Here is a 15,765-nt window from a genome sequence, read left to right on the forward strand (position 1 = left end):
AAGCATTACTTACTCAATGTAAGACTAAATCCGCAGGAGCTGTTAGTTCAGTTGAAGATATACGGTTACAGTGGTATAATGACATTGTCTTATAGTGTTGATAATCGACTTTTCATACCCTACAAATTTGTTAATTACCAGTATTTAAAAAGCTGGAAAAGAATGGACACAAAGTGGCAGACAAAGGAGGAGACACATCAACCATATTCACCTGGAAAAAACATCCCTCAGCGCAGATCAAACAATCCCTTTTATAACTTTAATCTTAACATTGATTGAAATAACACATCCCAGGTCCAGGTAAATCTGTTTTGTCTATCTGATTGGCAATCTCTAACTTACAAAGAAACACACACTAGACAGTTATTTTCTGAAATGGTTATCATTGCACAAAAATCTCATTGGCCAACCATTGTAAGATGATGGACAACAAGAGGATCTTGCAAATAGGCTTCAGTTTTTAAAACACCAATCACAAAAGTAGACAGGTCATTTCAGGTGATTTTCACACTGTATATGGTTCAGCATAGTTTAGAGGGTTGAATATTTACATTTCAAATCATTAATTGTATGTCATTTACTCTTTATCTGGAGTCTCCTCTAAAGTATAAACCAGAAAGCATGCGCTTGTATGGAGACACTATTTTCTCTGGGTCTAAGTATGTGATGAATCTGTTACACAGAACCATCACGTGTCTGTCACAAGGTGTAGGAATACCTTTTCTATAGTGTTGTTAATGCTTGAGTCACCCGCCTTCACATTTGTAGATTCTTGAGTGGAATGTTATTTCGTCAAACCGCACAATTCAAACATGTCCAAGAATGTTGAGACAGTTATGGTCAACCAACCAGAACTATTTTGAAAAGACACCAAAGGCCATAAATCTCTGACAGTAGTGGGAACTAAAGAATCGTGGGAATTGCCACACCTGTTATACAATGCAGTTATCAGCCATGTGCTAATATTTCTCACACAAGTGTATACATATATTTTATTCTCTATGTGGAAAAAAACATTCCTGTCAGCCACTAAACCACAACTCACACTGCCAGTCCAGTGACTAGAATGGCATAAAACTGCATCACATTCAGAAGATCTGTGGATGCAGTTCCTGAAATACTGAAATGTGTGTGGTAATCTTCACAGCCACTAGGAGTAGTCTAGAGAGTGAGCAGGAAAGACTGCATGACACTGTGGCAAAAATATTACAGGAATGAAGTAGATTATCAACATCATCTGACCAAAAACAAAAATCATGCTGATTTAATGTCCCTCAGCTTCCTCACTCTTAAACTTATGCGACCCATTACGCACACTGCTCTGAACAACATGGAAAGTATGCTCTCTGACCCTCTCTGACCACCCCCTCCCCTCCAACACACACACACATACACACACACACACACAGATAATCTTTCAAGCATGACCAAGCCTCATCTCAGGCCTCATTTCATGCAGCAGAGCAGCCCATTAAAAGTGTGACCTGAGGCCTTTTAGGTTAAGAGTGGAGTCTCCTGACGCAAGCTCACCACACACACACACACACACACACACACACACACACACACACACACAGCTGTAACATGCCCTTGATGGGATGCCTTGTACAGTAGGATATGTCTCCAGGCACTAGCACTTGTACCGGGGAGGGCAGTGGCAGGGGAGCTGCTGGCATCAGTGTGCCAAGATGGGCTGTTTCGAAGGGAAGGGCGGTGGTACAGGGAAGAGCAAGGAGGAGGGACTGGTGGGGCAGTTAGCGGTGCGTTCGGCGTGGTGAATGGTGTTCGGCGTGGTGAATGGGGATGAAAAGTGTGAACCGTTGCATGCTGTCATTTTCTAATGATCTTCAAATGTTTATAATGTTGAGTGAAAATGGGCCTGTTCATGTTTGTGTGTGTGTATGCGAGTGTATACGCATGTGTGTGTGTGTGTGTGCGCTGTCACTTCCTCTCTGTGTTACTTCAATGCTCCTATTCTCTCCTATTACAGTAAGTGCTCTCTCTGCAATCACACATAATCACACAAAGAAACATCCGGAACACCACATGCTGAACTCCAGACGTCACATAGTACACGGGGGGCAAGGACGGAGAGTGGTGTGTGTGTGTCTGGGGGGGGGGGGGTGTACTGGAGTGTTATTATTAAGATGCAGCAAGCACAAGGCCTTTAACATCAAAGCTCTAACCTCTTTCGCCTTATGACAAAACAGTGCTCAAGTTCCATAAATTGAATTAGGGTCGTTAAGTCTTGCAAAAATAACAGGAGCCATATGATTGGTTTTGGGGAGTTGCTAGGCAGCAGCACATTAGTACTGGTTGAACTGCCAGGTTGAAGAGAAGCAGACTGTGCTCCCCAGGACAGTAGAGGGAGAGTGAATCATGCCCTGAGCCTTGGCTTTCCCTACAAGTTCTGGTGCTCTGTCGCCCCCTAGTGGTCAAATACTGGCAGAGGGGTTTGGATAGAATTTCCTCTGCTTCTTGTCTATTCGTTTATACTTTTGAGGTCTCCCACAGGTTCTGGCAGATACTACCAAATGTGGCCATTGGTCCTGGTTCAGTAAACTCTCCACTTGAATGGACTTGTCTGGTATGTGTACAGTACACACGCATAAAGTGGAGATGATTCCTTATTGCCTATTCCTGGTATTTTGTGCTATTTTAAAAAACATCGGCATTAAAAAATCACACACACACATTCACACGTTTAGTGAGAAGCCTTTCAAGTGGCCTGCCTGGGTACAGAGAGACAGACAGACAGACAGATAGACAGACAGATAGATAGACAGATAGATAGATAGATAGATAGATAGATAGATAGATAGATAGATAGATAGATACTTTATTGATCCCCAAGGGGGAAATTCAAGTCAAAATCAAAAATTCAAAATTACCATCACAATTCACAATTCTGGGGAAGCAGTCTAGGAACTCATCGTAATTTACTCATCAAATCAGGGAGGTGGTTTAGGTAATGACAAAGACAAAATGAAGTAATTTGGAAAGCCCAGGATGAAGTAACACTGCAACTACGGATGTAGGAACAATTTACCAAAAAGCTAGAGTAAATACATTTCACTGCCCAATTTCAACATTGCTATACCAATTCAATATGCTATACCAATTCAACCAATTCAATTATGTTCTTAAACATGTTGAAGTTTTGAATTTATTGAGAGACCATGATATGAACAACCCCTTGTTAGCAGGGAAAAAATGGAAGACTGCAAGGAATGGGAAGAGGAGAAATATCATTTTCAAATCACAAACAAAAGAGCATAGAGCATGACCATGAATATGACTCAAGTGTACATCCCAGGAGTGCCACTCAGAAAAAGATTAATCTTTTTCATATAACATCATTCCCTGAGCGCCTATAATGTAGAAAGCCTTTGTCACTGCCTTAACTGCCACACATTGACTATGGACTCTATCCATAATGTTGCAAGGGTGCCTATACGCTACCTCAAATCCCCTCTACACACAAAGGGTTAAGAGAAAGCCAGTCATAAATACACAAAACACACAGATGGCCAACCCTTTCAATTGACAGTTCTCATCTCCATACATTACGCCTCAGTATCTCAGCGAGCTGTGCAGCGGGGGCCATCCTTCCTTTTACCACACGGCACGCACGCCCACACACTTCTGCTTGTGGACACTGGGCATCGATTGGCGAATCAGATGAGGTAAAATTTATGATTATTGAGCACGGGCTACAGAAGAACATCGGTCTCCTCTCGGGATTACTGTAATGGCTGGGGCTCAGTACTGACTGACCTCCCACACAGTCAGCACACACTGGCGCTACAGAGAGACAGCTAGAGAAGCAGGGGTCTCAGTCGGCCATATGAGTCAGCTGTCAAAAAGTAAGAGCAAAAAAAAAAAAAGAAAGGACGACTCCCTGATTCCCAATATTTTTTCTTTTTGCTGCAGGACTCGAATAGCTTCAGTGTGTTGCTCAGCTGGTAATGGTCACACTGGCCTGGAGACGATATTGGCCCTGTCTCTTTGTCACTCTACCATACACTGTCACAATAGCGGCATGATTATAGCCTTTAATATGATAATACAAAGCATATCATATCACATCACCAGAACCAGAAGTACTGCTTTCACACTACACCAATAAAAGAGTGCAAGTCTATTCACACTATTCTATTCTGTCTACATGCAAGAAATGAAAAGTGGATGCTAAAAGTCATGGATGACGAGGGCTTATATTATGTTCATCTGCACAAAAACATACAACATGCATGTTAGGCAGAGAGCAAACGAAATATGCAGCTTACAGATGCCTCATTCAATATCCAAATGCAAGCCTCACACACTGTACTGCGCCTCAGCCACAGGAGGAGACAGAACAAAGCTCCACACCTGCCTGGATTGGAATAAACAACAGGTTGGCAAGGGACACCGCGGGGAGAAGCACAGGGAGTTCATTACACTGTGTTATTTGTTCACTCCATAAACACATGATGCAGACACCAGCGCTGTGTTCTGCTGAGCTATCCTCCTGCATCCGTCTCTTTCCCAGTCAGCATATGGATCTGATCTGATGGGTGGCGGATGAAGTAGCGGTCGTAGTAGCGACGTTGTCGTGCATAAATCTGACACCTGTGGACCTCACACTCGTAGCGGTGTGTACTGTAGTTATTGACCCACGCCTGTGCTTCACTGGTCCGTGCAAACAACACACACACACACTTACATACACACGCCCACATATACAACAGGCCGCTCAATCTTTTAGTTCCCCTCACTTCTCTCCTTTTCCTCTCTCTTTCTCTCTTTGCTATTCCCAGTTGGACATGTACATCTGCATATTGCTATCGTTGGAATGGCACATATTTATCTTTTGACATTTCTAGGATTTCAGGGAAAGTCCTTTAGCAAGCATTTGGGTGAGCAACATGTTCCCTCATTCAAAAGGTTACTTACAGATAAGATCTCTGAAGGCTCCCAGTCTTTACCTCTTGAAAACACACACACACACACACACACACACACACACACACACACACACACACACTAGAATTGCCTGCCAGTTATTCTACCTGCTGTATAAAAGAATAAAAGAATTGTCTCAAGTGCTGCCTGTTGCAGTGCCCCCCCTGTTTAAACACATGACCTGACATGCAGTTACAGGTAGCATCTAAATCTAATCTCAACTAACATCCATCATGATTTAAGCTGCCAAAGTAGGTAACATATCCACAGATGACCTGCAAAAATGGACACTAAGAAATCACACTACAATCTCTTGTTTCTTTTAAAGGAAGCGACAAGTCTCAAATACAGAGGCAAAGTAGATGGACGACTTCACAACCCTCAGAACACTAAAATACTACAGTGGACTTTACCATCTCTTCCGAGGTTTGATGTCGATGGGCTTGTTGATGGCATATGGAGAACCGTTGCTACAGGCGTGTCGGTAACGTGCGATTTTCTCCAGGGAGAAGAGGTCAGAGTTCACGGGCAGGCTCATTTTACACTGATAAGAGGCAGCGAGGCAAACGGCCAGGTCAAGATGTCAAACATCCACGGCGAACAACACCAAGCTGACTGTCTTCCAGCTTCTAGGTAATGGAGAAAAGAGTGGGGAAGGACCTGCTCACAGCTCACACAGACTGTGGTGAGCAGAAAGTAAGAGTCAATGAACAGGGAGGGTGGAGAATGAGAGAGAGAGAGAGAGAGAGAGAGAGAGAGAGAGAGAGAGAGAGAGAGAAAGAAAAAAAGAAGCACAGGAGCAAAAACAGTAGAAGAGAGAGAGAGAGAGGGAGAGAGTGAGAAGCTCAGAGATTTAAGAGAGGGAAATCAGGAGAGGCAGAGAGCGAGAGAGGGAGTAGAGAATTAACCCTTAGAAAGAGTGAGATTAGGAGAAAGCAAGAGAGAAAACGGGGAGAGAGGAGGACAGAAAGAGGAGAGAGGGAGACAGGTGGAGAGAAAGAGAGAGAGAGGGAGAGAAAAAGAGAGAGAGAGAGAGAGCGAGCAGGCTCAGCTGGACGTTATAGATCACTTTAGGCGTACAGCCCTGAGAGGTAGGATAATTGAAGCTGGCGCTCCGGTGCGGGACGCTGAGGGCAGGGGGGGACAGGAGCGACCGCGCTCCTGCCGGCCCTTCGTGAGTTACTGCTGATTTACCTCAATCAGGTAGCTGCTCCAGAAGGCTTTTATGTCCTCATTAGCCGAGCTTAATGACACAAGCGAGCGTGACGCACTTGAGGAATAAAACTAATAAGCAAGCAAAAAGCCAGGCAGCCATTTTCAGGCTCCACTCAGCTTCACTCTCCACTCTCTCTCTCTCTCTCTCTCTCTCTCTCTCTCTGTGTGTGCTTGTGTGCTGCCACTGCTACTGCTGCGCTGACAGCAGTACACACAATAATGATGTATGAGCAAGCTGATAAAAAAGCTGTTTGGAACACCTTGACGTGAAAGATTGGACAATATGGCTCTTGCGGCGGCGAACATGCAAGAGCCACGTGAGCTTGAAATAACATCTGATCACTGTAACACCTGACAAATGGTGCAGTGCAAAGACAAATGGAGACCCCGAGGCTGAGCCCTAAGCATCAGCTGCCAAAACAGATGTAAGTTACATAAAGATGGGAACAACAGAACCCAGCTCTGCACTTTTCTTTTCAGTCTGCAGGCCAGGATGAAGTACTGAAGGTGGCCAGTTACTGTCGCTCCATGAGAGAGAGAGAGAGAAATTTCCTTAGACAAATAAAACATCTTTTTTTTTGTTAAGCTACTTTTCATTCCATTTTATTTTTCATTTTATTGAGTTGGTGTAGTGTTTCTTTTTTGTGGGGCGTGGGCTGCTGATGGGAGAGCTGAGGTGGGCACTGATAGAATCCACCTGTTTTACTTGGACTTGATTTCTCTTCGCTCGCTTCAATTAGCATCCACAAGGGGGCAGCAGAGAGACGTGGACTCGACACGCAAGACTCTGAGTGGGTGGACACGCTTTGGTGTATGTATGTTTGCCCGATCCAGTTCAGTCAGTTCAATGATGCACCAGACTCAGCACCACTGCAGAAGCTGTGGCAGTAGCCTGTGCATTTAATTCAAGCCCCAGTTGGCAGTGGGGTTAAAAGGCAATTCCCCAAACTAATTGCTTTAATTTACCACTGGCTGCTCACTTCATGCAGGATTTACATAAGAATGATTAGTTAGACATCACAGTTCAGAAAACTCAATACACCTGATGAAGCTGTGATTTACATAAGGCTGTAACATACTACATAGTGCTGAGAGAGAGAGAGAGAGAGAGAGAGAGAGAGAGAGAGAGAGAGAGGCTGCTGAAAAGGGCTTCGGAGCACATCTCTTTGTTCCCTCTGAACTGTCTCCTCACTGTTGCCATGCAGACTGGCAGGGTCAGGCTTAAATCCAATTATTAATAGAGGTTTCTGTCCTACAGCAGGGGACCAGGTGCAGCTGGAAAACACAAAAAAGAGGAAGCTGGAGTGTGTATGTATGTGTGTGTGTGTGTGTGTGTGGGGGGGGGGGGGGGGGGGGGGTGCGGCACATGTGTGTGGTCTTCACAATGGGACTGTATTTAATTGCCTTTACAAAAAACACAGCTTTGTTCCCACTACATGCCTTCACCTGAGACAGTGAGCACAAGGGGGTTGGCCAGGAAATGTCGGTAGAGTCACATCAAATAGGCTGTTAACTGTGGTCAGCATTAATCATCTGATGAGCTTATCATCTCGGCTCTGTTACCCACATCAGTCTCTGCCTGTCTTATCTGCAGTTGCAATCAGCTATGACAATGAGGCTGAGGTGACCGCGGATGAGCTCACCTGGGTGTAATACCTTATACTGTCACTAGAGAGTGCCATTTGGCTCTGTTAGTGCACAAGACTGCACCAGCAGCTGTCAGTCTCTCTCTGTCTGTGCTGAAGCATGACGCAGATCTGAGCGTCCATGTGACTACAATGTCCGTCTGGGTGGAGCCGTAAGCCCTTTAAGAGGATAAGGAGTCACTACATCAGTCATGTTGTTTCAAAAACAGCGATGCTGGAGACACAAGACATATCTATCTCCATGTGGCAACATTTTCTCTAAATGTTGCTGCTGCTACCTCCAACACTTTGCTCAATCTCTATACACATAAGCATCTTAGAATTATCAGTGTAAACTTCTCTTGAACACCAAAAAATATCAGTAGACACTTGGTGGTACACCAGCTAGACCTTAAAGCTATCTTTCTCATCTCTCAGGCATCCTTTCCTCAGCAAAACCAAACGATGGGGAAGCATACCTCCTGGCCCTCACTGGCCTTGTCCTCTCCTTCTTCACAGGGAAAAAGTGGACAGACGCGTTTCCTCTCCTCATGTTTACTCTCCCTCTCTTCCCCTCTCTCCAGGCCGTCGTCGTTACTCACGGTATAACCGTGTGTGTGTGTGTGTTTGTGAGTGTGTGTGTGTGTTCCACCGCCCCAGGGAAGCACGGCTGCTTGGAGCCTTTGGCTCTCCCTCATTGGCCCTTTGGCTTGTGGGGGGGGGAAAGGTGTCGGCGAGATTATGACATGCTCAATTGGCGTGGCCGAGATGGAAGGTAAGCCTGTGTCGTTGGGCTTAGTGACGCCCCGGAATTGCCCAGAGTGAGGGAGTCCCCCCCACTGTGACCTGCCAGCACCTAGCCTCCCTCGAGACACACTCCGAGACAGGATTCTTCAAATGACAGAGAGAGATCTTTGACTGGAGTGATCCTACTTAAATTGCACTGTCCATACCCTGAATTGTGCATTATTATATTGGGGCCTCTTCACATATAAAACACCTTGAAAATAATGGGTCCTAATTTCAATGATGGGCAAAGTCTTAAGTCTAACTAAGGCTAATTCAATAAGGTAAAATCAATTTGTTAATTTAACACCATGCATACGACCTTAAGCTAAAACACTAAGTCCTCCCAATGCTCTTACATGCCACATAATAGCTATAGTTTATGTAGGAGAACTTTGCTTTGCTGACTTTGCACTTTGCCCAACTTTTAAATTAGGGCCCACAATCTCCATAACATATCTCATCTCGTTGTAGTTTCTCAACATACAATACTCTTTCTTTCTTCTGTGTCTTACAGGTTTGTTCTTTGCTCTACATTCATTCATTTCTGTGTGTTCAGTCAAATGCAGTGCAGTGCACTATTAGCTGAACAGGAGGCAGAGATTATGGCTTCCACAATCACACCCAGAACAACACCTTGAGCATGAGTCGGTTTGCCTTCATTATAGTTTTATCTCAACTCAAAACCCTCACAAGTTATAGTGATATCAGCTTTTTGCAGATCCTCTGGAGCAGCCTGCCAAAGAGGATTCCTTTTAAAGAACAGAATGCCAGAAGCAAAGCTGTGATCAAAATGCCAGAACACTGCTCGATCTAAACGCGGAGGGCATTTGGGATGCATTTACTTTTAATACCCAACATTTGCATACATGAGCATGAAAATGGGCCTCCTCGTTCTGAAATATACTCCGGAGGTTCAAAGCACCGTGGATTGCTGACTCGCATTTGTAATCAGTGCAACCTACTTGAGCGTTAAATAACACAAGTTGCTTTTTTCAGACTGCTAATGCCCACTTTAAAAAAATAAAGTCAGAGAAATCAAACCGCTCCACTGGCAATGGTTGATTAAAATCCTGTGACCCTCTGAGTCCTCTGAGCACATAACAAATCAGGAGGTTACATTCATACCGATGCATGGCTTTGTTTTTCACAAATTGCAACACATGCACCACAAATATAGTGGCAAGAATGTATTATGCAAAAATGAAAGTCAGGAACAGAGCGCAGGCCATGGGGTGGCATCAGCTAATACTGCATTGTTTTCAGCATGTCTGTATCTCACTGAAGTGGCACTGAAGTTTCTGATGCTGCTAGCAAATGCTTTTGCCTTGACATTGGCCAGTGCAGGAGAAGCTGGGCTGTATGATTGAGCCAGAGTAATATGTTGCTAGGATAAACATTGCATTTTGTCGTATGCTTCCGTCTGACTATGTTGGTTTCCATGACTGGAACGTTTCCATGTTCGCAAATGGTTTCCATGGAGGCTGCGAGGAAAGGTCTCTTTCTCTCTATTTTTTTCTCTCTCTCTGTATCTCTCTCTCTTCAGTGCACAATTCAAAATAATGATCACCATCATGTTATTAGACTAACGACATCTATAATGCCAGTAGACACTGTATACAACTGCAATCTGTGGTATCTACTGAGTCAGAGAAGCCACTTACTCTTCCTTCTGAGCTTTCATGAAAAAATAGAGGAGCAGTCTAGAAAGGGCAGGCAATGCTTTCCTCTGGTCAAAACAAAAAACATCACCTTACCAGGACCTGAAAACTGCAGTTTCATCAGCAATTCAAAGAGTCACAGACCCAATGTAGGAACTTACCTAAAAAAAGAGAGAGAAAAATAACATTAGCCATGAACATCCCTCTAAATCACAATCTTTAATCTTACTTAATTACAGCATAATCAACTATGCAGCTCATAAACAACACTGCAAAATACCAGGAGTTTCTGAACCCTTTTGGCAAGGCTGAAAAATAAGTGGGTCTCACTGGAGAGGGGGCTTTGTGTCATAATTGGGTCGACTGTCTGATTTAATGTGTTTATTTGCCGTCTCTCCGGTGACCCCAATCGTGGAGTGCGACCCCTTTGTTCTGACAGGAAGGCTTCAATGGCAAGATTGAGGCGCTGCATTGTTTGGGAATAACAGTGACGCAAGGACAAGGAAGTCGTGACTCAGTCAGGGCCAAAGAGAAAGAAAGCAGGAGAAAGACAAAAAACAACACTCACAACAATATTTCAACGTGAGCATGTGATTACCAAAGACATTGCGCACAGTATAGAGCCTTTCATTCCACAGCGTGTATCATGCGGCCACAGCGCATAGTGCAAGAGGTTTGGATATACTGCATGAAGTTCATTTATCAGACTCTCACTAAAAGGGCAGGGCCACTTTTCCATGATGCATTTAAGGATTTAGGATTACTATTACATCCTATTACATCCCATGTTGCACATTTGTGATTCTACAGCCTTTGAAGAGAAAAGATGGATATGAGGAACTAAAACAAAGATGTCATAAATATCACTGTAACACAAGCCTCTTTTTGCTCACCGCTATTTTTTGTTTTCATTTTGTTCCGTTCTTTCCTGGCAAGCGTTCTTTAAAGAGGTGTGAGATGAAAAAACACTACAGTATCAATCACTCAAACCCGTTTTAAAAAGGTTTTTTCTCCACTGAGCACAACACGAGGGACAGCAGGACAGCCGAGTGCTTGTCTTTTTTCAAATCTCTCAAGCGGTAGACATCTTGAATATTACATCCACTTTATTCCTCTGGGGGTTTTCTCCAGGCAGAGGTAGATCTCCAATGCTGTTAAATTACTTTCTGAAACAGTCATTGGATTTGGAGCTGCAGTAATGAATAGTTTGCACCAGCTGTATCCCCGATGACCCATAGGGAACACGAGGGTCTGACCAGGTGTCACCTTTAATGTATCAAAAGCTAACATCCTGTGGTGACACTGGTGAGCCTTAAGCAGAAGGTATTTCAGCAGCTCCATCCCTACGTAACACTTTAGTGAAAACGCCTTTTTCCAGGTGTTCAGGAGCAAGTGTTCATAAAGAATAGAAATACAGTACAGTATGAGCACATTCAAAAACAAAAAAATACACAACCAGACGAAGTGTAGGAGGACATCAAAGAAGGACAAGTCACTGAGGAGTCACTCTATCTGAGACGACAGGATAAAACAAACTACTGGTTCGTTTAAACATCACTGGCGCATCTCGAGTCTTTACAACATTTGCTTGTGTTCATTCGTGCTGCTTTGATTTGTGCCACACTGTTGCTGTGCCATATGTTTTCCTTGCCCTACAATTTATTCTATACCTCGCCTCCAAAGGCGAAAGAAAGCTCATTTGTGTGCAAGGCAGCAGCATGGGAATGTTGCTGTGTAACATATCAAACGAGCCACAGCTAACGTGCGTTCTGAAGTCTGGGTGAGACATGCTGACAGATCCGTTGCATAACAACACTTCTGGACTGGCACAGCGAGGCCAGTGGCGATCTGTCATCTTGGAACAGCGGCTTGGAACGATGTAATGTTACAGACACCCGCATCAAACAAATTCTCATATTAACTAGATTAAGGGGCTGAGCCAAAGGCTGATCCCATTAGATATAGAAAGATGGATAGATGCACAGATAGATATATGGAAGAGTGAGAGAGGCTGTGTCGTTTGCAGCACTGCAGGGGGGGGGGGTGGAATCCCCCCTCCCCCACCCCCCAATCTCCCCCTCCTGCCGTTCGCTGCCCGATGGTAATGAAGAGCTTGTGCATCAGCAGCAGGTGAGGTGTCTGACAAAGATGGATTCAGTGTGTGTGTGTGTATGGGTGCATGCATGACTGTGAGTGTGTGTGTGTGTATGTGCATGCATGACTGTGAGTGTGTGTGTGTGTGTGTGTGTGTGTGTCTGTGTGTGTGTGTGTGTGTGTGTGTGAGTGTGTGTGTGTGTCTGTGTGTGCCTGTGTATGCTGTTACAATCTGTTTAGTATGTTTGGGTGTGTGTGTATGTTTGGGGGTGGGGGTGGTTTATCTGCAGACAGGACCAAGCAGATGCTGCTGTGGCCAGCCTCACTGAGTGGTCTCCAGCCTCACACATCACCGCCTGCCAGGAGTGTGTGTGTGTGTGTGTGTGTGTGTGTGTGTGTGTGTGTGTGTGTGTGTGTGTGTACCAGTGGGTGTCTCTGTATCCGTGCTTGTGTGTGTTTTTGGAGGTGGGGTGGGTGTGGGCACGCACGCACACGCACACACACACACACACACTCCTCCCTCCTCCCTTTCCCAAGCTTCACTTGCTCAGTGAAGTAATTTAGAATGGAGCAAATGAATTAGAGTTTGGCCTGATTAGCTCTTGATGAGACACTTCACTCTCTTTTGGGAGCCCACTCCTGTTGCTGTGTGACGTCAAAGCCAATGAGTGTGGTGGTTGGCTAAGCGTGTATGATATCCAAGATTGGATGGCATTATCTTCAGGTGCTTGCTATAGATGGCCCACTTGACATGATGCATGTGTCACGGAAATACTGTTTCTAAAAATACCTGATCTGATCCTCCTACAGAGAGATTGGCTAAGAAGCATGAATCCCACAGCACTGTGGAAACATCTACTTGTTTCATGTTGGGGGCTGCACACAGCATGGAAAGATGCCATATTTACATCCAACAATGATCAGGGATATACATACTTATGTATGCAAATGCCTGATATTCACATGGTGATGTGAAAGGATTGATGTTTTAGAGTAGATATTTTTTGGATTTTTTGTGTGTGTCTGGCCTTGGTTTGCAGCATGCTATGTACTGTATTTAATAATGAATTGCACTCCAAAAGGTGTTACTAGAAGTGCTGAATGTTTGGTCTCAGGCTTCGAATCATATTAAAAGGCACTGGGTCCTTACTGATTAATTAAAAGGCAAAATGCATTTCCTATGCAGTCAGCAGGCCTTCCTAGGCTGGGGGTATAGCGGATAACAACGTGCACTTACACAAGAAGTACTATTTCATTCTAAAATCCTCAGTAATTAATGATTCCAGGACATGGTGCCTGAGGACACTTCAGTTCAGCAGATCACCATCTATGGGCACAAAGCGCCTCACCCACCCGGCTTTATTAACCCCTCTCTGAGAGTGGCTGGGTCACGCTAGTGTGCTTCGACAAGTCAGAGGTGTGATTCCATCTTTGTGCTCTGTACCCCCCCTCCCCATCCTTCCCTCCCTGACCTAACATCTCTCCCAGAATTGTGTCTCCAGACCTGGGTAACTAATAAAGGCTCGGTGCCGAGAAGATCACCATGGATACCCCCTGCAACCCCCCCCCCCCCCCCCCCCCCCACCCCACCACCACCACCACCACCACCACCACTACCACCACTGTGCAGGGCTGAAGCTGACTCAGTAGGCTGAAGAGTGTTTGTTAATTCCATTAGTGAGGCTGCGTCCAAACACTAATATAAAAGCATCCCCCGCTGTGTGAGAGTCCTTCATGAGTGCTCCACCGGCATGGGTCATTCACACATTGAAAAAAAGAACCAGAATAATTAGGCCACAAATCATCAACTTTCTTACGTAAGGCTTTCGTTGGACAACTGTGGCCCCTTTTAAGGCAAGCCAGCACTCAGACTTCAAAAGCAATTTGAAAACAAAGGTTGTATTATCATCAGATTTATTTCACTGTTTGTATTGAGAAATGGGTGCTGCTGCAATGATACGAATGTATGTTTTGATTTGATTTAACACTGCTCAGAGAAGAGTGCTTTGTAATAGTCCATATAGATGACACAAGATACTGAATCACTCAACCTTCAAAGCATGCACGCACGCACACACACACACACACACACACACACACACACACACACACACACACACACACACACACACACACACACACACACACAAACCCCCATACTATTCACTAGGTGAATATGATGACCATCAAGCCGCCACTGCAGCATCTATCAGTTCCAAAGAATCCACAATCCTCCCGGTCGAGTTGTTGCACACTCTGTGGCTCTTTCTGCTAGTTACCAGCTCTGCTGAGAGAGAAAACCCCAATAACCCCCCCCTCCTCCTGGCTCCTCACCCCCTCCTCCTGCTCCCAAGCTCTTGTCGCTGGGGCTCCCTCATCAGCAAAGGGGCTCCAGGGTTGGAGGCAGAACGCAGGTAAAGTAAAATAACCTGTCAGAGGGGCTCCTATCTGCGCCCGGTGAGCGAGGTGGGGGTGGGGTGTCTGAGTGAGTGGAGGAGTGGAAGAGCAGAGGAGCGTGTTAAGTGACAAGCATTACAATGAAATCAGCATCGTAGAAGCACTGTGGAGGCCATTATCTGCAGCTATTATCTGCTCCTATGTTTGAGGAGAGAGGAGGAGGAAAAAAATGCACACACTGGAGTAAGGAGAGGTAAAAATAGTACACTAATCCGTAGCCTACCAAGAGTGCCAGTGCATCTGCCTTGGAAAGTGACACTAGAGTGAGGGCTGGATCCAGAAAAAGCAATGCTCATTAGATTCGAAAGAGTTATTTAATAACCCTCAGTGATTTTTTTTTAATATATATTGGGGGTTGCTTATCCATGAGACGTGATCTCCATAATGAAAGAAGTTCACCAATGTTCAGGCCCAGAACAGAATGTTAATTTATCTATAACATCACTGTTCTCTGCTTTTTAATCAATTAATCCATTGCCACTTTGCTGGTCCTGACAGAGAAAAGGTGATAAGTATTCAGCCCTGGTGCGAAAAAGCAGAGACAAAGCACTCTTATTTCCATTCCAAGACTGTCACGACTCTGAGGTGAAATTTATGTCCATCTCGTCCGCTCATTTCTCACTCTTGTGCCATTAAATTCTGAATTTCTGTCGGTGCTCTGTGTTTTCAGTTGGCAAATTTGAAGGCTGATCGCAAGGTATCCCTTCTGTTATTTCAAAACACATTTATTGTGTTTGACACTGTCCTTGTGCCCAACAACAAAAAGGTAGCACATTTAATTCAGTTGCTTGATTACATCAACCCACCAGAAATACTTCACATGCTGGAGAATCTAATAATAAAAATGCAAGGAGTTTGAAATGTTATGCAACAGTCAGGAACATACTTGCCTTTAATAGCTAGGCTAGATTAATTATGCAATTGCTTTATAATTTAAGAAGCAATTGCATGACTAATAGACGTAACTGATAATTTAAATC

The 15,765-nt window shown here is 44.6% G+C and overlaps 1 protein-coding gene across 6 annotated transcripts in view; it reads right to left on the reverse strand.

Annotated features, from left to right (window-relative positions):
• Nucleotides 1-15,765, reverse strand: part of pde4d (phosphodiesterase 4D, cAMP-specific) — a 148,956-nt gene that overhangs the window by 29,764 nt on the left and 103,427 nt on the right. The window lies entirely within an intron of this gene.

This window comes from Alosa sapidissima, chromosome 8 (assembly GCF_018492685.1).
Source record: "Alosa sapidissima isolate fAloSap1 chromosome 8, fAloSap1.pri, whole genome shotgun sequence".
NCBI classification, from domain to species: domain Eukaryota; kingdom Metazoa; phylum Chordata; class Actinopteri; order Clupeiformes; family Clupeidae; genus Alosa; species Alosa sapidissima.